Raw genomic sequence first — 18,368 nt, 5'->3', positions numbered from 1 at the left:
ATCGCTTTAATTCAGTGGTATCCCCACTGTAACTAATATGTCATTTTAAATGTATTACTAATAGAGTTTTAATTAAATTATACCAAAATCACGTTTAAAATTTACAATGAAAGGAAAACATAATACACGGTTTCAGTATAAGCATTTCGGCGACACAGTATATGTTCCCTTCATTGTAAATAAAACGTGATTTGGTATAATTAACACTTAATAAATTAATCATGGTTGTTGCAGCAATTAAGTATTCTGTAAATATTGCGTCAGTTAAAAAGCACAATAACAAATTTCTCAGGTACAGTACGCCAACACCAATTAAATAGGAAGTTAAAACAATAAGATTACACAGAATTCACCTCTGCATCGTACACAGTGCAACCTACATTATGTCATCTTATGGCTGGGAGAGCTGCGAATCTTACAACCACACCCAACTCTTCTGAAATCTTAAACAATGCTGGGATAGGCCAAGGTGTCGGTTTTCAACATCCATGAAAGAAACTACTAGGATTTGCCATCAACATGCAGCACCATGGTAATCATACATTCTAGAATGAATGAGTTTTTCCAAAATTCTATTACCTGTGCAAAGCAATCAAGGCTCTATGGTACCAAAATAAACCATGGCTTCCATTAATGTACACCAAACTGTACACAATAAGGCTGATATTCTCTCTCAGGGTTCTGGAGACCTTAACACAGATCAAGCTATGACTCTCAAGATTTATATGCGAGCAGAAACCTTTACTAGAACCACAGAGTTTATTTTATGTTCTTCTTTATGATATGACATTTGATTAGATGGATTTCTGTGCTCTCCGAGCCAAAAGCATGTACTCAGCCACGGCAAGATATTTGCATGACATAAGCAGCCATAGCAACTGAATGATGCAAAAGTCATTAATATGTCACTGCTTTATGAAATATTTACAGGTAATGTGACACAGGGCAAGATGACCCTGTTTATTTATAGTCTAGCTCTGCAATTACTTTGCAACAGAACAAAGGCAACATGGAACAAAAGGTTGAGACTTAAGGGCAGAGTGCACTTCAGCTGCAGAAAATAATGTCTGTATTTATTACATTTTTTCCCCCCCCACTGTGTATACATCTACCAATAGGACTGGTATTGAGAGAAGTTAGTATTCAACCACAGTTGACAGCCATAGTTAGAATGAAGTGCATTTTTTTTTTTTTTTAAATGGAGGTCTCGTTACACACCTGTCTGCTATACTGAATGGGATCTACTATCCCGAAACTAACTCCCTGTCACTTCAGAACAGAGCGCAGCTGCGTGTGAGGTGCTTTAGTACAAGTCAAACTAGACTGTTACTTTTTCTTTTTGTTTACTGCATTCCTGAGGGAGGATTAATTTCATTAACAGGTCAGCCTGTAGTACTGGAGGGTACTTTGTTATTTTAAAATCAATACTTATTCAATACCAGTAGACTTAATTAAATAATCCTCAAAACTAAGAATTTGTACACTGCTGTGCTATTATTTGGTATTGTAAAACTATCTGATGGTGCGCAAGACACTGAACCTTCAAATAGTTTGCCAGCAGGTGGGCTGAATTACTCTCTCACCATGTTGATCCATATTGGTTTTGTTCTATTGCCTTGTAAAATTCATTACAGAGCTTGGAATATTGTTTAATAAAATTCCAGCTGGCGGGGAGTTCCCGCTGTCAAGCCTATCACTTTTTTTTCTTTAACTAAAACATTACAGAGAAGCTGCGCAGCAGACCAAATTGCTACCTTACACTGAAGTCAATATCAATAATAAATGACACTAATGAAAGGTCTTAAGGATCCATTATCATAGTATTTTATGAATACGTGTCTATGGCCACTGTTTACCGAGAAAAAATAGCAATGGCAAGAAGAGAAAAAAATAAAAAATAAAGTAAAAAATAAATCAAATGCGGTGTCAACTATATGTACTATTTATTTCGTGAATATACAAAACATGTTATTTGAACTGCTATTTGGCATCCTTTGTTTTGGAGTAAGCAGTGTGGAGTAGACTCTTGACTGGAGGGTCGTGGGTTGAATCCCAGATGGGGGACACTGCTGCTGTACTCTTGAGTACTCTCTACTTTACCTAGATTGTTTACCTAGATTGTTCCAGTAAAAACCCAACTGTATAAATGGGTAATTGTATGTAAAAAATAATGTGATATCTTGTAACAATTGTAAGTTGCCCCGGATAAGGGTGTCTGTTAACACAATAATAGTAATATATTATACGTTTTAGGAGGCTGTGTGGTCCAGTGGTTAAAGAAAAGGACTTGTAACCAGGAGGTCCCCGGTTCAAATCCCACCTCAGCCACTGACTCATTGTGTGACCCTGAGCAAGTCACTTGTGCTCCGTCTTTCGGGCGAGACGTAATTGTAAGTGACTCTGCAGCTGATGCATAGTTCACACACACCCTAGTCTCTGTAAGTCGCCTTGGATAAAGGCGTCTGCTAAATAAACAAATAATAATAAACAAATAATAATAGTAAATTCACTGGGGTAAAGCAAGGCCTACACAACTTATTCTTTAATCCTGGGATATTTTTCTACTTTAACATGTTACATTCGGTAATTCTATGCCAACTCAAACCAGAAAACCTGCATTCTGAGCAATATAATGGCTTGTATTACTTTTGGAAAATGAACAAAAATCCTAACGAATATTCAAATTATGAGCGAATATCCAAACATGTTCGTCCTAGCACTAATTATCACAGTGTTAATGGTGTCTAAAATACAAAAATGAAACCCGTCTAAAACTGATAAGCTATTGAGTTAATTCATCCCAGGTGGCACTGCTAAATGTGACACCAGGCAGACCGTATCCTAGCAACCTGAGCAGCTACTGTACATAACGTAGCTTGGGGGGGGCATTCGAATAAGAATTATAGGTGCATCTACTGACTTTGATTGTGGTGCAACTGCTACTACCTTGAACGGAAACAATGAAGATGATAATTCTGTGACTGCAAGCAAAAATGGAAACATACCACCAAGCTTTGGGATAAATTTGAGCTGCCCAAATTCAAATGCAATTCAAAATACCGAAAAAAGTTATTTCAAGTGATCAGGGAAGACAGGAAACAGCACAGAAAAAGTCAAATTAATCTTACAGGTAACCTCCTACATGGCACAAGGCAGCCCCAGCTCAAAGGAGGAAGCTGGTAGTCAACGAGGTGCAAAAGCAGGAGGAGAGGATGAGGTGTATAAAGGCCATTTCCCAGGCCAAGCAGGGAGAATGGATGAGATGGGAGAGTGTGGAACAACGCAAGATTGGCTGGCAAGACCTATGGTCAATGGAACAGAGCAGGATCAGTTTCCTCATCAGGTCAACATATGATGTTCTCCCATCACCACAGAACCTAAACCTCTGTGTTCATCACCTGCAACATTAAGGCAAATTTTGACAGGATGTAAGGTGGCTCTTAGCCAAGGACGGTTTACTTGGCGCCATGACCAGGTGCTGCAATGTTTGGCCTTAGCATTGGAAGACAAGCGTAACATGACCAAGAAGTTGTCACCTGTTCCATCAAAACATTACACACAAAAGACAACATTCCTCCGCCCAGGAGAGCAACCACCAAGAAAAGGTGTTAAAACCAATCCTCGCCCAGGACAACTGGAAGCTGCTAGAGACTGGAAAATGCTGGCAGATGTTGGTCAACGGCTTATTTTTCCACCTGAGATTGCCACCACTAACCTTCGACCAGATATTGTCTTGTGGTCTGGATCAGCACGCCTTGTTCACCTGGTAGAGTTAACAGTGCCATGGGAGGATGCTGTAGATGAGGCGTATGAGAGGAAGAAACTGCGGTATGCTCAACTAGCCACTGAAGCGGAACAGCGAGGATGGAGAGTTCGGGTTTACCCAGTGGAAGTGGGTTGTCGAGGATTTGTGGCACACTCTACAACCCGGTTTCTCAGAGACGTCGGATTCAGTGGCCAAGAGTTGCGTCGCACAGTGAAGAACTTATCTGAAGCAGCAGAGAGGAGCAGCAACTGGCTGTGGTTGAGACGGAAAGATTCTGGCTGGGGATCTCAAGCACAATAGAAAGAAAGAAAGAAACGCTGATGTACAGGTAAGTAAGCTGGGCTGAGTTGAGTGGGGTACGGAGGGGGGTGATGCTGGGACGCCAGAATCACCGTCAAGCCCTCTTGAGGTGTCGTGGGCTAGTCGACGAAACACTGAGGATGGAAGGTGCCCACTTGAAAACCCCAGAGATGTACCCTACTTAGCTCAATCCAGATGGTTGTCATGCTGATGCGCTGGGGAGGCCGCACTGTGGTTGATCCCCGGAGCCAGCATCGCAGCCGTTGTGTGTGCTGATGCGCCAGGGAGGCAAAAGAAGCTGATCCCTGGAGCCAGCATTACACTTCAGCCATTAACACCAGACAGAAGGATATCTACATCATCATATGGAAGGAAACGTAAATGGATGGAGACACATATGGATCACATTAGTTTACTGTAAAGCTATGTCTTAGTTGGTGCTTATCTTGGCGAGAGCCGAGTTCAAATCAGCATGAAGTTTTAACATCTACTCTCGTGTAATGGAAATTACATTACATTTTTATGAATATGATACAGACTTTTTAAAATTATACATATTAGCAAAATTTAAAAGGTAGGTGGACAACTTAATGGAGTGGGGCAATAGCTACATTACATACAGTTAAAACTGTACCTCTATTTTATGACATGTAGATCATTGTGTATAATTGCATGATGTCACGGGAAGCTAAGAGTGCAGATAACAGACTCCTTTGTTCCTGGAACATTTAAAATTCAGGATTAACCAATGTCGAATGGCACAACCTCCTGGCACAGAGAGATAAGGTTAAATACTGTGATCTGTTTCCACGAGACAATGCCTGATGGAAAGTCGTACAAAGTGAAAAGTACGACATACAGATTGTCTTTTCTAAAGAGTTTAGTGACCGAGATTTACAATTTTATCAGAAGCTGAAACAGAACATAATTTACTCTTGAATACATGCCAATTGTTATTCAAATACAATGGTAGGTCTGCTACCCTAAAGAGGGAGTTTGACGACATGTTGCTCAAATTGTTTTTTTTTGTTTTTTTTTTAAAAGGAATACCATGTATACAAATATTAAAATGTAGTATTTTGCTTTTTGTTTAATGGGTTATTCACAACTCTCTGAATGAAAGTTCCCCTATCGTGCTGATTTTTACCAATTTGCACACCATGGGGTGCCATTTGTGCAAGCTTCTCTTGGTACTAAGTGTATTTGTGGGCTGCAGTACTGTATCATAATGAAGTGGGTTCAAGGATTCAGAGCTTTATTTATACAACATGTTGTTAACTGATTACATCTCTCACTACAGCAGAAAAAAACAAATGCAGCACAATGGGAGCACTGTCTTTCACAACATTTAAGCTTTGAGAAAAGAATAAAAAAAATACAAAAAAGCAGTAGACAAACCAAATATACCACATTTCACAGCTCCATTACACACAACACCACCCTATTAACACAACAGCTATCTAATACAAAAAGATAAGCATGCTATCATCTGTGTTTGACAGCCTATTCAATATAATGACTGCCTCTGCAAGCATATGACATTCACCAAGTGATTTAATCATTCAGAGCAATAATGACTTGCAGAAAACGTGAACCTTTATGTACGGAGTCTGTCGGTTATTTCTATACAGTATTCAGAAATACTCAAAGAAGCTTAACAAATGCAATTAAATTAATCCTTTCTAGAAGTCTGTTTCAATGTCTTCAAATGTATTATGTAGAATTAATGTATATCTAATTAGCAAAAGCTAATAATCCCAGAAAAAAAAGAAAAAAAAACACATTTTGCTCTTTGCAATTTTTTAGATTCATTATAAAATCCAGCATGTATTTAATAATCAAAAAACTGGCACAGAAAGAAGCAGATACTGTGATTAATCAACAGTATGCTTCTCCCATGATCTATTACTTGCTCTTGCTATTTTACCAAAGCATAGCTGCAATTTTCTAAAGATGCCCCGTTTCACTGGAGAGAGGGAGAGGCACATACAGGCAAATCTCCTCTCTCAAGTTTGCATATGGAAGGGTGAAGGGGCTGCAGGTGTTATTCCAGGAGGCTCTTAGAAACCAAATAATTCATTTCAGTGAGCTTTTTCCTGGAGAATTTTTGTAATAAATATGTCTGCGCATAACACTAGGTCCCAGGGGAAAGAACAAGATACCCAATTCAATATCAGGAGATCCCACCCAGGTTTTCAAAATACCACCCAATAAGCATGTAGGGAAAGTAGCATTTTCTGATGTGGATTGGTTTGCCTACACCAGTATCAACAACAGAAAAAACATTAAAATGAAATGAAAGGAACAGATATTCTGTAAAGTTTGCATTCAGAAAATAAACAAACCTACTGACTTAAACATTTAAAATGTGTTGTCAACTTAATGTACTATTTATTTCGGGAAAAAATCAAATCAGCGTTTAACTGGACCTGCTATTTGGCATCCTTTGTTTTGCAGTAAATTCACTGGGATAAAGTAAGTCCTACACAACTTATTCTTTACTCCTGGGATATTTTTCTATTTTAACGTGTTACATATTGTAAGGTCTCGCTGTAAAATAAAGGCACACACACAGGGACCACAGCCACGCCTCCTGCCCCTGCTGCTATGCTGTCTCTACCTGCGTTCCGAGCAATATAATGGCTTTTATTACTTTTTGGAAAAATTAACAAATATCCGAATGAATATTTAAAATATGAGTGAATATCTGAACATGAAAATCCTGTGTTCGTCCCAATACAACATAATCTGCCGTACACAATATATTCTCCATCTCAGAATATAAAAGCAGCTTTTGGTTATGCCATTTAATTACACAGAGCTTCCATTGGAACATATTTCAGATTGGCTTACGGAGGATGTAATAATAAGAAGAAAAAAAATAAATAAAAAGAGGATTATAAGAGTCACAGATTTTGGTTCATAAGCAAATGACTAAAGTAATCTCCTCAACCTTTTCATCTCTGGAATACTAAATGGGCCAATAGAGGGACAGCTCTGGATATTGGATTGCTTGGTCCAAGCTGACAGACACACACCAATTCCCTCGCTGTCTGCACACGCCATCTGTCCCAGCAATGTTTCTTAATACCACAGTCTAAGCCAAGCTAAAGTATTTTCTACCTCCTATCTAACAAGGATCAGAACTCAGTTACATTTCAGGGTCATGAGTGTAACATCCTCTACAGTGCAGCATCCACCAGCCTCACTATATTAATATTTCACAGAACTGCATGAAATGAAACGGTTATATACAACTCATAGAAACCCTGTAAGAAGAATTTATAATCGTCAGGTCTATAAAATTAGTTTTACTGTATAGCAAGAGTAAACCTAATTTCTAACCAATGATCCAAATAATGAGATGCAAAGTATTTGAAAATCACAGGATAAAATTAATCATACCAGTAAACCGAAATAATGCTTCAGGTTAAATTGAATTACAGTGGAACGTCGCATATCCGACCATCACATAATCACTCTGATCAATTACCCGCCTTGCGAAATAAATAAATAAATAAATAAATAAATAAATAAATAAATAAAATATTTAAAAAGTAGGTTACGAGAGTAATGGTATTGGCAGCAAATGCAGCTTCCGCGATGGAAACAGAAAGAAAGTGCTATAGCAATCAGCCTTTTGGTGCGTTCCCCTTTATTATTATTATTATTATTTATTTCTTAGCAGACGCCCTTATCCAGGGCGACTTACAATTGTTACAAGATATCACATTATTTTTACATACAATTACCCATTTATACAGTTGGGTTTTTACTGAAGCAATCTAGGTAAAGTACCTTGCTCAAGGGTACAACAGCAGTGTCCCCCACTGGGGATTGAACCCACAACCCTCCGGTCAAGAGTCCAGAGCCCTAACCACTACTCCACACTGCTGCCCTTTAAGAGAGGCGGGCTGTGTGCGTGTGTCAGTCAGCTGCGTGTAGTAGTGACGTTTCAACACACCAGTCGAGAAAGCTTTTTTTTGTGAGTGCAATGTATTTATATGATGGAGCGCACGCTTGCAGATATTGGCAGCGTGTTGTTGTAGCTATTAAATGCATTTGAATTAAACAAAGCAAGCTTCATAAACGCAATGCTTATCGGCCGTTTGTTTAAAATAGCCGAAGCAATATTTAAACCGAGCTGCTGTCAGTTGTTGGCAATATCAAGAAAAGAGCGCAAAGTACTGTAACAGAGATATTAAGAAAGCAGAACTAGGGAGGCAGGGACTTCTAGAGTTAAGAAAGAAGCCATCAGTTACAGGTTACTGTACATTTACAGTTTTTTTTAAGCACTGTGTGGAGATGGCGTATAGCAAACCGCAGAGCAACACTGTATTGTAGCCTAATTAATCTAATTTACGTTTGCTTACTTTTACAGCAAAAAATGTCCCCATGTTTAAAGCAGTTTGCGTGTTGTTTTTGTTCACTAACCTATTTATGGATGTGTAAATGCTTATTTTCTACAGATGTTCGCAAATCCGACTTTCACATATCCGCCTATAACCGTCCACATGGGGTCAGATACGAGACGTTGTACTGTACTTTGATTTTGGACATTTTATTTACAAGTGAACTGCTCTAGTTTTTACACTTGTGTAGAGTTCATCATTCCATGGCAAATAACAATATAACATTCCCTAATTTAAGTTTATTACATTGTAAAAAAAAATAACATGCACCCCAATTTTTGTTATACATAATACGTAAAAACAGGAAACGCCCAAAGAGCTGATCATTTCAGAATAATCTTTCTATAGGTAGAATCTATTTTTAAAAAGACAGGGATCTATTTCTTGAATAGTGAATAGGATTTGTGATTAGCAGGGCCAGTTCACCTGTTCCTTCACCACCACAGATTAGTATTAAACATGTTCACCTTAAAAGAATACAGTACAAGGATAATGCAACTCATCTATTCAAAGAGATAGCATAACTGCACGTGTCGTGCTCAATCTGTTTAAATCTAGACTCCGGCAAGGGGTGGGGTAAAACAGGCATTTATTTATCTGTCCCAAAACTTGTTAGAGGGTTGCGTACTATATGGGATGACAAGAAGACACTCCAAAGAGTTTATTAAACCACAATCTAAAGGGAATTTAGGACAAGAGTAAGGAAACCTTGGGTCTTGTAACTCCCCTGGGTATGTGGATGACTGATCTTGGAGTGCTTCACAAGTTACACTACCAGCAAAGGGCAGATTCTACAGTATGTCTCTATTTATTGATGTATTATTTAACACACATTCTTCTACCCAATTATAATGCCCAATTCAAATGTAGACTCATCGCTGCATCGCAACGAGGTGGTGGTGGGGGTGCAGTCCCTGCAAATTTACTCCCCTGAACCAACAGGGACACTTTTGGCCAATCCCCCTAGCTTTAAAGGTCTCAATCAAAGTATCAAAACTGAACACAAACTAAGTATAGCCAGGCAACAGGCACAGCTGAGAGTAGTTCCAGCTCACTCAACAGGAAAACGCATAATACTGTAACATGTAAAAAAAAAAAATCAATTTTTTTTTTTTTTTTGTCTTCATAAAATACACAATTCTATTACCGGTATTAACATTCAAGGAAACTCAACTTAGAAAAAGATTAAAAGAAAAAAAGTTTTGTATTTATTTTCTAAACTGCAAAACCTTATTTTTAAAACAAGAAAATTTGCTTCAATTGTCAAGGCTGAAATAAAACTTTCAAATTGCATATAATAAAGCCTGACAACTTGAGATTTCTGCTAAATAATGTAAAGAAGCACCCACAGCAGTCTGATATTATATAATGGGAATTTTTTCCTGGTTTAACAGCATGGCTAGTAATCACCTGAAAGCAGTGGAGGATTACATTAACAATCTGTTTATAAATCTCACGACTGAACCTATGCTTATTGACACCAAGTACAGCTAACACAGGTCATGTGACGCGGACATGTCAATCCCCGTCAGTGTCAATGGAATCAAGCCCTCGGAGACGGGTGGGCCAACAGGGCACTTCCCATGCACTTTTCAAATGGGGACGAGGGGCTGCCCACTCACTTTTGCCTCGCCCTGTGTGATGTGCCGGCCTGAGGGAACTGAGGTTCGCTACAATATTGTAGCAATTTCGGGTAACGCAGGCAGGCGCATCACACGGGGAGAAGTAATCCACACACAGACGGAGTGCGGGCGCGAACCCGGGACCTCTCGCACTAAAGCGTAGCGCCGATACCGCTGTACAAAAGAGACGGCTCCTTTGCAAGGAGCATATATCGGGCTTATGTCTTTTGTGTGTGATTACGTCACCTACCAGCCCTGCAGCTGCCTTCCCCCGTGCACGCTACAGTATGTTAATGGTCAGGGAGGGGTCTTTTGTATTGCTGTCTTCAGATCCATAGTTTTTTTTTTTTTTTTTTTTTTTTTTAAAAGATCATGTGAATAAACTGAGGCCATTGTATTTAGGGCATGAACATGAGTGGCCCAGTGGAAATCCAAAATTAGTTTAAAATCTAGCCGAGGGGATGCAGTGAACAGAGTTCTGGTGGTCTCAGCGCAACTGAGTGAATACAAGTCTAGACTTGTAAAAAAAAAAAAAAAATAAGAAGAGGACTGCCACTAGATTGCACCTGTTAATGCTATTAACTTCCATTGTGACGAAACAATGGCTGCCTTATTTGTCTTCTGTAGTTCTCCGTTACGTGTTGATTCTGTTATTTGCTTCAGCTTTTAAGCACTTTATATTCAGTTACAGGAAAATAACTCTAACAGACATTTTAACAGGTGTTTTAAAATACTTTTCTTTCACTTATGAGAGGTACAAAACTATAAAATGTATTGAATTACATTTTAAGTTCAGTCAGTGTGTATTTTTTTTATGTTTATGCTCAGGCTTCACAAAGAAGATAGCTCGTGAATATAGAACAGTGGTCTGTGTTTCTCTAGTGACACGCCAGAGAGGTTTTTATCAACAGCTTTTTCTAGAGATCCAATCGTACATAAATACTCAGGCTACTAACAATCTCTGGTGTCTGTCTGAAAATTAGGCTTTCAGCTGCTCAGAACGGACCATCTGCCATGTATATTGCACTGAACAGGCAAACTGCTTAGCTCCTGGTGCACAAACGCACATCTACATGAATAGTATTTTCTATTCTTGTCCCTATACAGTACTCAAATCGTACTATAAATACAAAATATGAAAAAAAAGACAACACATTTCCGAACAAGTACGTTTCAATGTATTATTTGTGCAGCCTGCCTGTCTGCAACAGAGACTGTTGCCCTTTCCAAACAGATTCAGAAAGGTGATCCCTGCACTGCATAAACAAATCACCTGGTTACTGCTTGGATAGTAACTAGAGTACACTGCACTCCTCTCTAGCTCTGGTTGCAGTGTCCATAGGAACCAAACACCAGCCATGCTGGAAGGGGAGGCTTGTCCCAGAATTCATGTTAAACTAAACAGGTGAACAAAAACAAAGCATCACAGGTGGAACCGTGTAAGGGAAATGGCACCTCTGATAAACAGACGCCAACAAATAGCATTATTGTAGGACACTCTAAATATAATGCAAGAAAAGAGAGTAATGTGCTTGGCTTGGGGGTAAAAAAAAACAAAAGAATATAAGCTGCAAGTGCAACACCATCGTGACTCTCCATCAGTGCTTCTGAAAGTTAAACAGATAGCACATAAAGGGGGTACAAATTGCATATAGCTGCTGAGACAGGGCAAGGTTAAAGCCAGTCAATTGGAGCCGACAAGGCTGCAAGAGTTATACCAGGTGTACTTGGACAGTATGTGCAACAGCTGCTTCATATCAGAGATACAGAAGCAGTGCAACACAGCACAACAGGAACGTTTTTCCTACAAGCAGTCAGAAGTGACTGTTGACTGAAGGGAGAAGAGGGCAACCTATAGAAGACTGACATCTGACAGGCATCAAAGAGTATGCACAATATTTGTTTATTTAGCAGACGCCTTTATCCAAGGCAACTTACAGAAACTAAGGTGTGTGAACTATGCATCAGCTGCAGAGTCACTTACAACTGCGCCTCACCCGAAAGACGGAGCACAAGGAGGTTAAGTGAATTGTTCAGGGTCACACAAGGAGTCAGTGGCTGAGGTGGGATTTGAACCGGGGACCTTCTGGTTACAAGCCCTTTTCTTTAACCACTACCACACAGCCTCCTCTAGGGAAATGGAAACAATAATCTAATCTAAACTCTGGAAGTGAGCATACTTATGTATACATTTATGAATCTGTAATGCAAGACATTATCCCATATTTGGAAACTTAGTTTAATGACAATATTGCAGATTTACACAATTTCCAAGTGCTACCTGTAAACATATAAAAAACACCCTTTGCTGCTGCTTTACTTTTTATAGAGTACACTTTAACTAAGGTTTCACAGATCCCAGACTACCACTAATCTTGGACTATATAATGCTACCACAAGTAAGGTAGTCCAAGATTAGTGTTAATCAGGGTCTACGAAACCACCCCTTAATGTGCTGGTGTTTACACTGTATACTGCCAGTAAGTGGCATTCATCAGGGAACAGACACTCCTGCAGTTTCAGGATCAGCTTCTCATTTTTAAAGCTTAGTATATTGAAGTTTGAACTTTTACATATCAGTCTTTTGACCGTGGGAAATGTCTATTGTTTAAATCTAATTACATCCTTACAAAATGATCCTACATTTGCTTTAAATAGCAAGTGACGAAATTAACCACTTTGTGTTCCATTACAAAGGGTTCTTGGTTAGGTTACCACAGCCATTAATCAGATCTTTTTAGAAAGGGATAAATGTGGGTTCAATTCCTCTTCTGTACCCTTTAAGCCTGGATTTAACCAATTGGCAAGCCATACAAATACTGATCATTAATACTCCCCTCTCATCACAAAGTTAGGATTATAAAAGGGTCCAAACTTACAGAAGGAGATCATGAGTACATGACGTCAAAGCATACTACAGACTGGCAACTACACGCATAACGTTTCTATACTATTGTTAAAGACACTGGATATGACCAGGACAACCCCACAACCCCCAAGCCACAAGATTACAGAGTTAACCCAATAAAACCATCAAAAACACACAACAGAATCACCCAAGGTTTTCAGGAACATTTATTGCAATGTGTCAACTAATACTAGAAAGTAAAATAAAACATGGCAGATTTGAATTACAGACAGTTTGCTTATGTGCTTCTTCAGGTTTAAAGTTGGCATGGCAGTAAAGTCTGAAACCTTGTTAGTGGCACAAGATTTTTTTTTTTTTTTTTTTTTTTTCTTGGCTGCACGAGGTTAGTGGCTACTGAGCCAGCAATTCAGTTGATTGATGGGACCGCCACATGCTTATCAGCTATATGACCAGCCCCTCCACATAAAACACTGCTGTAAGTACAAAGATGAAACACTGTGCAAGTACAAAGTAATTTTCAATTGTTTTCCACGCTGCAATGATATTCTTGTAAGGCAACGTTCACAAGTCATAAAATCTTTTCCATTTTGGCTTCATTCATACATTTTAAAATCTTGCTTGTGCATCTTGCTGTGTCTTTGAAATCAAGCTTGAACAAGCCCATAAAACCGAACAAGTCACACAATTCCTCCAACTCCAACAATTAAAACAAGGTTTAGCTATAAAAAAAAAAAAAAGGAATCGGAGATCTCAAGTTGATACGACTTCATGTGGTTTATATCCACACACAGCTAAAATTGTGAACAGACCTGGTTTTTTTTTTGTTGTTGTTGTTTTGTTTTTTAAACAAGTTCTTAAATAAACATTTTTACTGATTATAAAATATACCAATACGTGAAAACAAAAATATGGAATGACACCAGGAACTGGATTTAAGGGAAGGAAAAGAAATTAAAAATACAAATCCTGTATTGTCAGAAATCCTGTAATGATACGCTTGAACTCCCCTCTCTGCTGGGTGGCTAAAGCGGCAGGCCCTGATAAGTGTTAAGAAACTAAATGTTTAAGTCTGTTTGCATGTAATCGGCTGATGTACTGATGTGAGACAATTAATGTCGTATTCCACTCTGGGTATAAATGGGACATTTGAGTACATCAAATGGCACATTAATTCTATAAGTTTTTCAACACGTGTTTTGTGTGAGCAACTTGTGTTTTTATCTTAAAAAACACAGCTGTTCGTATTCCCACTGTTTGCTTTTTGCCACAGATAGGTGCGTGATTCATCAAGTTTCACTGTTGTTAACAATACTCTACTCAGATTTGGTGCTGCCTGTCAATCTTTTAAACTGTCTTATTAATAATGCTATTCTTTAAAAGGCACAAGGCGTATTTACCAAATTGTTTGAAGACAGACTGCCATTACATAAACCTGCTAATCTCGGCTCCACTTTATCTGAGGTTTACAGTCTATCTCTCTCTCTCTCACACACACACGCACGGAGCTTGCCCTTTCCCTGGGGATTAGGGCAAACATACAGTCTTTCATTGTGTAACCTAAAGGTACACTTGAACATTCTGCTTGATTTTGTTTCATTTAAAAAATGCTCAGATTAAAAAGGTTACAAACATAAACGGATAAAGTTACATTACAACCATACAAAGTGTTCGTCTATGGGTGAAACAGTAAGTTTAGAAAAAGAGTTCCACACTGTTACCTTTACTCACGCCTCTTCCGTCTAATTTTGAGCAGGTTTCCTTGTAGATTTTTTTTTCAATCAGCAATTAACAAATATCTCCTGTGTTGCAATTTGCATTTGCCTGGCTTCACTTCAGCAGGCAGGTAAAAGGGGTTGTTGTACAGTCCGTGTTTAATATCCTTCAGATAGCGAGAACACAGAGGAATATTTCCTTTTAGAAAATGCTGTAAATCCTCAGATCTTGTGAACTCGTGTTTGTAGTTTTATTCGTAAACCGGTATTCGATATTAAGAATTAAAAATATGTTGTTGATTCCAGAAAATGAGGACCAGCGTGTAACCTGCGTTGCATTTATGTAGGTGAGTTTGTCGCAAGTGCCGCCTTTCGCTCCTCCCTCCGCTGGTTTCAGCTTTCTCGTACCGGGAAGTTGGGATTAGTAGTTTAAAACTTCAAAACTAATATACTTGCCGGCTTTTAAAGATGACATAGCTTGCTAGTATTATGTGTCATTTGAATATAAAAACTCATAACACTTGAAAGATGTGTTCGTGTTTTTTTGTAACCGAACACCAGCAAGGAAAAAACGAATGTAACAAAGTTTTCTGTCAACATGTGATAAAGGTATCCGTCTCTCTCACGGAAAAGCTAATTATTATTGTGTTTAATGATTGTTTATATTACCTCCGTAGACTACTGTAACTATGACATTGCATATTTTCTGACATTTTCTCAAAAGCTTAGGTCAGTTCCTGACCTATGTGGGCTGCAGTGTGCAGCAGGCATACACATTCCATGCTCCAAAAAACATTTGTTCCCATGAATTGCACCTTTCATCACCATTAAAAGTTAAACAGGAAAACGAAGCATTACTGCTGACATGGTGTGAATTAAAGCACATTGTAGAAATTAAACAGTGTAATGTTGGGGGAACACAAAAGTAACTTTAAATACAACTTAAATACTCAGTAGTTTAGGATTAGTACACCTTTGCCTTCAAATGGACATTTAAAACCACCTTAATGGGTACTTATTATTATTTATTTCTTGGTAGACGCCCTTATCCAGGGCGACTTACAATTGTTACAAGATATCAAATTATACAGATATCACATTATTTTTTTACATACAATTACCCATTTATACAGTTGGGTTTTTACTGGAGCAATCCTGGTAAAGTACTTTGCTCAAGGGTACAGCAGCAGTGTCCCCCACCTGGGATTGAACCCACAACCCTCTGGTCAAGAGTCCAGAGCCCTAACCACTACTCCACACTGCTGCCCTAACTTGATGAAAACGGGTAAATCTGATCTGGATAGCTAGCTATACATACACACACAATGGCTAGTTTTTCTGTCAAAATGTTGGCTGCAGATATTATTTCGTAAAAAAAAAAAAACATACAACAAGATTTAAAAAAACAGCAACAGCATTTTAAACACAATAAAACAGCTCTAAAAACATTTTGTTTTTAAATAGTTATTTTTCTGTTTTTGTTTATCAGATGCTATAAACAATAATTGGAATCAGTTCCCATAATGGTTAGCTGCAGCTTTCCACCAAGTGATTTTGAATACCATCTAGTGATTGATGCACTGTGCCAGAAGGATATCAGTGTTCAACAGGTTTCACATATGCTCTCTTACAATGTGTGTTTGGTCCCTCCTCTTTCAAGTCAGCACTCAGCTGATAAGAGGCCTCTGATAAAACCCTATTGAGGTACCATAGGGACATTCAGCAATAGCAATCCAGAGCAGTGGGCAGGAAGAAAATGGAAGAGAGGAGTGGTTCATATAGGGAAGGGCAGTTTTGTGAAGACACTGAAGAAGTTGACATTCCAAGACAACCCTACAGTTAATGTACTATAGTAATAGTGCTGTTGTATCTACTGTGGTATGATTTTTAGTTGTTCATGCTGTTAAACTTTTCATTTGTAATACACTTATCATTGTAAAACAGTTATAGAAAGCTGTGGCTGCTCACCTTATTTCAGACAGTCTTGCATTTCTTAGGTCATTTCACCTGGAGAGTAAAATTAGTGAAATGTCCATCCAGGTCCAAATGGTCCAGGTACATCCACTTTTCCAGAATTATCAACACATAAAACAAATCATAACCTTAAATCACATTTAAGACAATTTAAATAGTATTCTCTATTGAACAGATTTAAGTGTGGATGTTTCCTGAACATGTGTTATTGGACAAATCAACAAAAAGCAAATTATCCCTTCACTTTCTTTCCTGTCATAAACCAACCAGCTATTTCCCTTAGTGACACCATACCAGCTATTTTACCTTACTGACTGACATTCTTTGCAGCCAGTGAAATGCTTTGACCTGTGAAGACACTGCCATGGTGAGTGTGAAAGGGGTAGCAACCATTCCTTTTACCCCTCATTACTAAAAAAAATAAATAAATAAAAAAACCTTCCTCTAAGACTTTATATTCACTTTAAATCAGGTTAGTACAATTTAACCTACAACAACACTGTAGAGTTCCTCCTTGTGCAGCAGGTACTAGGGTCCCACTTGACCTGTGTGTGACAAAGGAAGTTTAAACGTTCAGATGAGCACCACTGCACTTGACAGATTATACTTTGCTAGTGAAAATGAAGTCTATTAAACTAAATAAACAAACAAATTAAGGGACTTACATGAGAGTTTTAAAAAAAGCCTTCGTTATTACCCCTAGCCACAAGTACATAGCATAGTCTTCTCTGAGTATCATGATAAAGCAGCTGTACAGCACATGTCCTGACAGTGAATAGCTGTTTTTCTTGTCATTTGGGAGGCAGGGTCTAGACTTTAGCTATTACTCCCGAACACAGGAGGCCAACTGGTTGATAAGTAGGCCTGTATAAACCGCAGTGATCAGCGGGGTGCTGTTAACACCTGCTTTGCAACGTCCCTCGCAGCTGCCTTCATCTCTTTCAGGCTTTATCGAGAAGACATAACCATATGACTATTTTCCAGTTCAACCCCCTTTTTTAACGATACTGGCCTTTACAAAATGACTACAACCCTCCTGCCCTCATCCCCCAACTATATTTTTATTTAAAAATAGCAACACTCTTATTCGTGGTGGATTTGTAGAGGATTATTACTCTTCCTTCAGTGAAAAATTCACCATCAGATCTAAAATTAAAGAAAGAGAAGTTACGGTTTAATAACACTATACTGTACAGCACATTTGTAGCAGCTGCTGTGTCACACACTGATATTCAGTAGTTTTTCAGAATATTTAATGCTTATTGATTCACTATTCCTTAAAAATGTCCACTTTTAAAGTCAGAATTTCTGAAGTGAGGTGGTTTTGGAAATGACCACTAGTAGTGTGCAAGTAATTTTTGTCCCCTCTGCAACTGTAGCAACTATTTAGTAAATGGAAAATCTCTATGCAGAATCATAGTTTCAGAGGGGACATCCAGTACTTGTCTTTACATTCTTCTTTGTATGGTGATTGTATTATGTGTATTACCAAAATGTTGTTTCTAACCCTGTTTTTTTTTCACACTGTAATTTCCATTTTTCTCTTTCACATTAGCTTGTTTTAACAGCCATCATGCTGAAGCATCAGCCTCTCTTTAAATGTTGTGCACAGTAATTATCTTTTTTTTAGTGTCATTATAACAGGAATGACATAATTAATCCAGATTTACATAATACTGTATGTCTACTAAAATTCTACAGTACATGCTTTTT

At 38.4% G+C, this 18,368-nt stretch overlaps 1 protein-coding gene across 4 annotated transcripts in view; it reads right to left on the bottom strand.

Moving 5' to 3' along the window:
- Positions 1–15,076, bottom strand: part of LOC117409292 (FHF complex subunit HOOK-interacting protein 1A-like) — a 60,531-nt gene extending 45,455 nt beyond the window's left edge. For 2 of the 4 annotated variants that reach the window (XM_058999685.1, XM_034015114.3), the window contains exon 1: positions 14,688–15,076. The gene's annotated coding sequence lies outside the window, so the exon portion shown is untranslated. The remainder of the gene's footprint in view (positions 1–14,687) is intronic. The other 2 variants (XM_058999676.1, XM_034015111.3) reach the window with 1 other exon arrangement.
- Between the last annotated feature and the right edge of the window lie 3,292 nt (positions 15,077–18,368).

This window comes from Acipenser ruthenus, chromosome 2, assembly GCF_902713425.1.
Source record: "Acipenser ruthenus chromosome 2, fAciRut3.2 maternal haplotype, whole genome shotgun sequence".
NCBI lineage: Eukaryota > Metazoa > Chordata > Actinopteri > Acipenseriformes > Acipenseridae > Acipenser > Acipenser ruthenus.
This window is presented reverse-complemented; position numbering and strand designations above follow the sequence as displayed.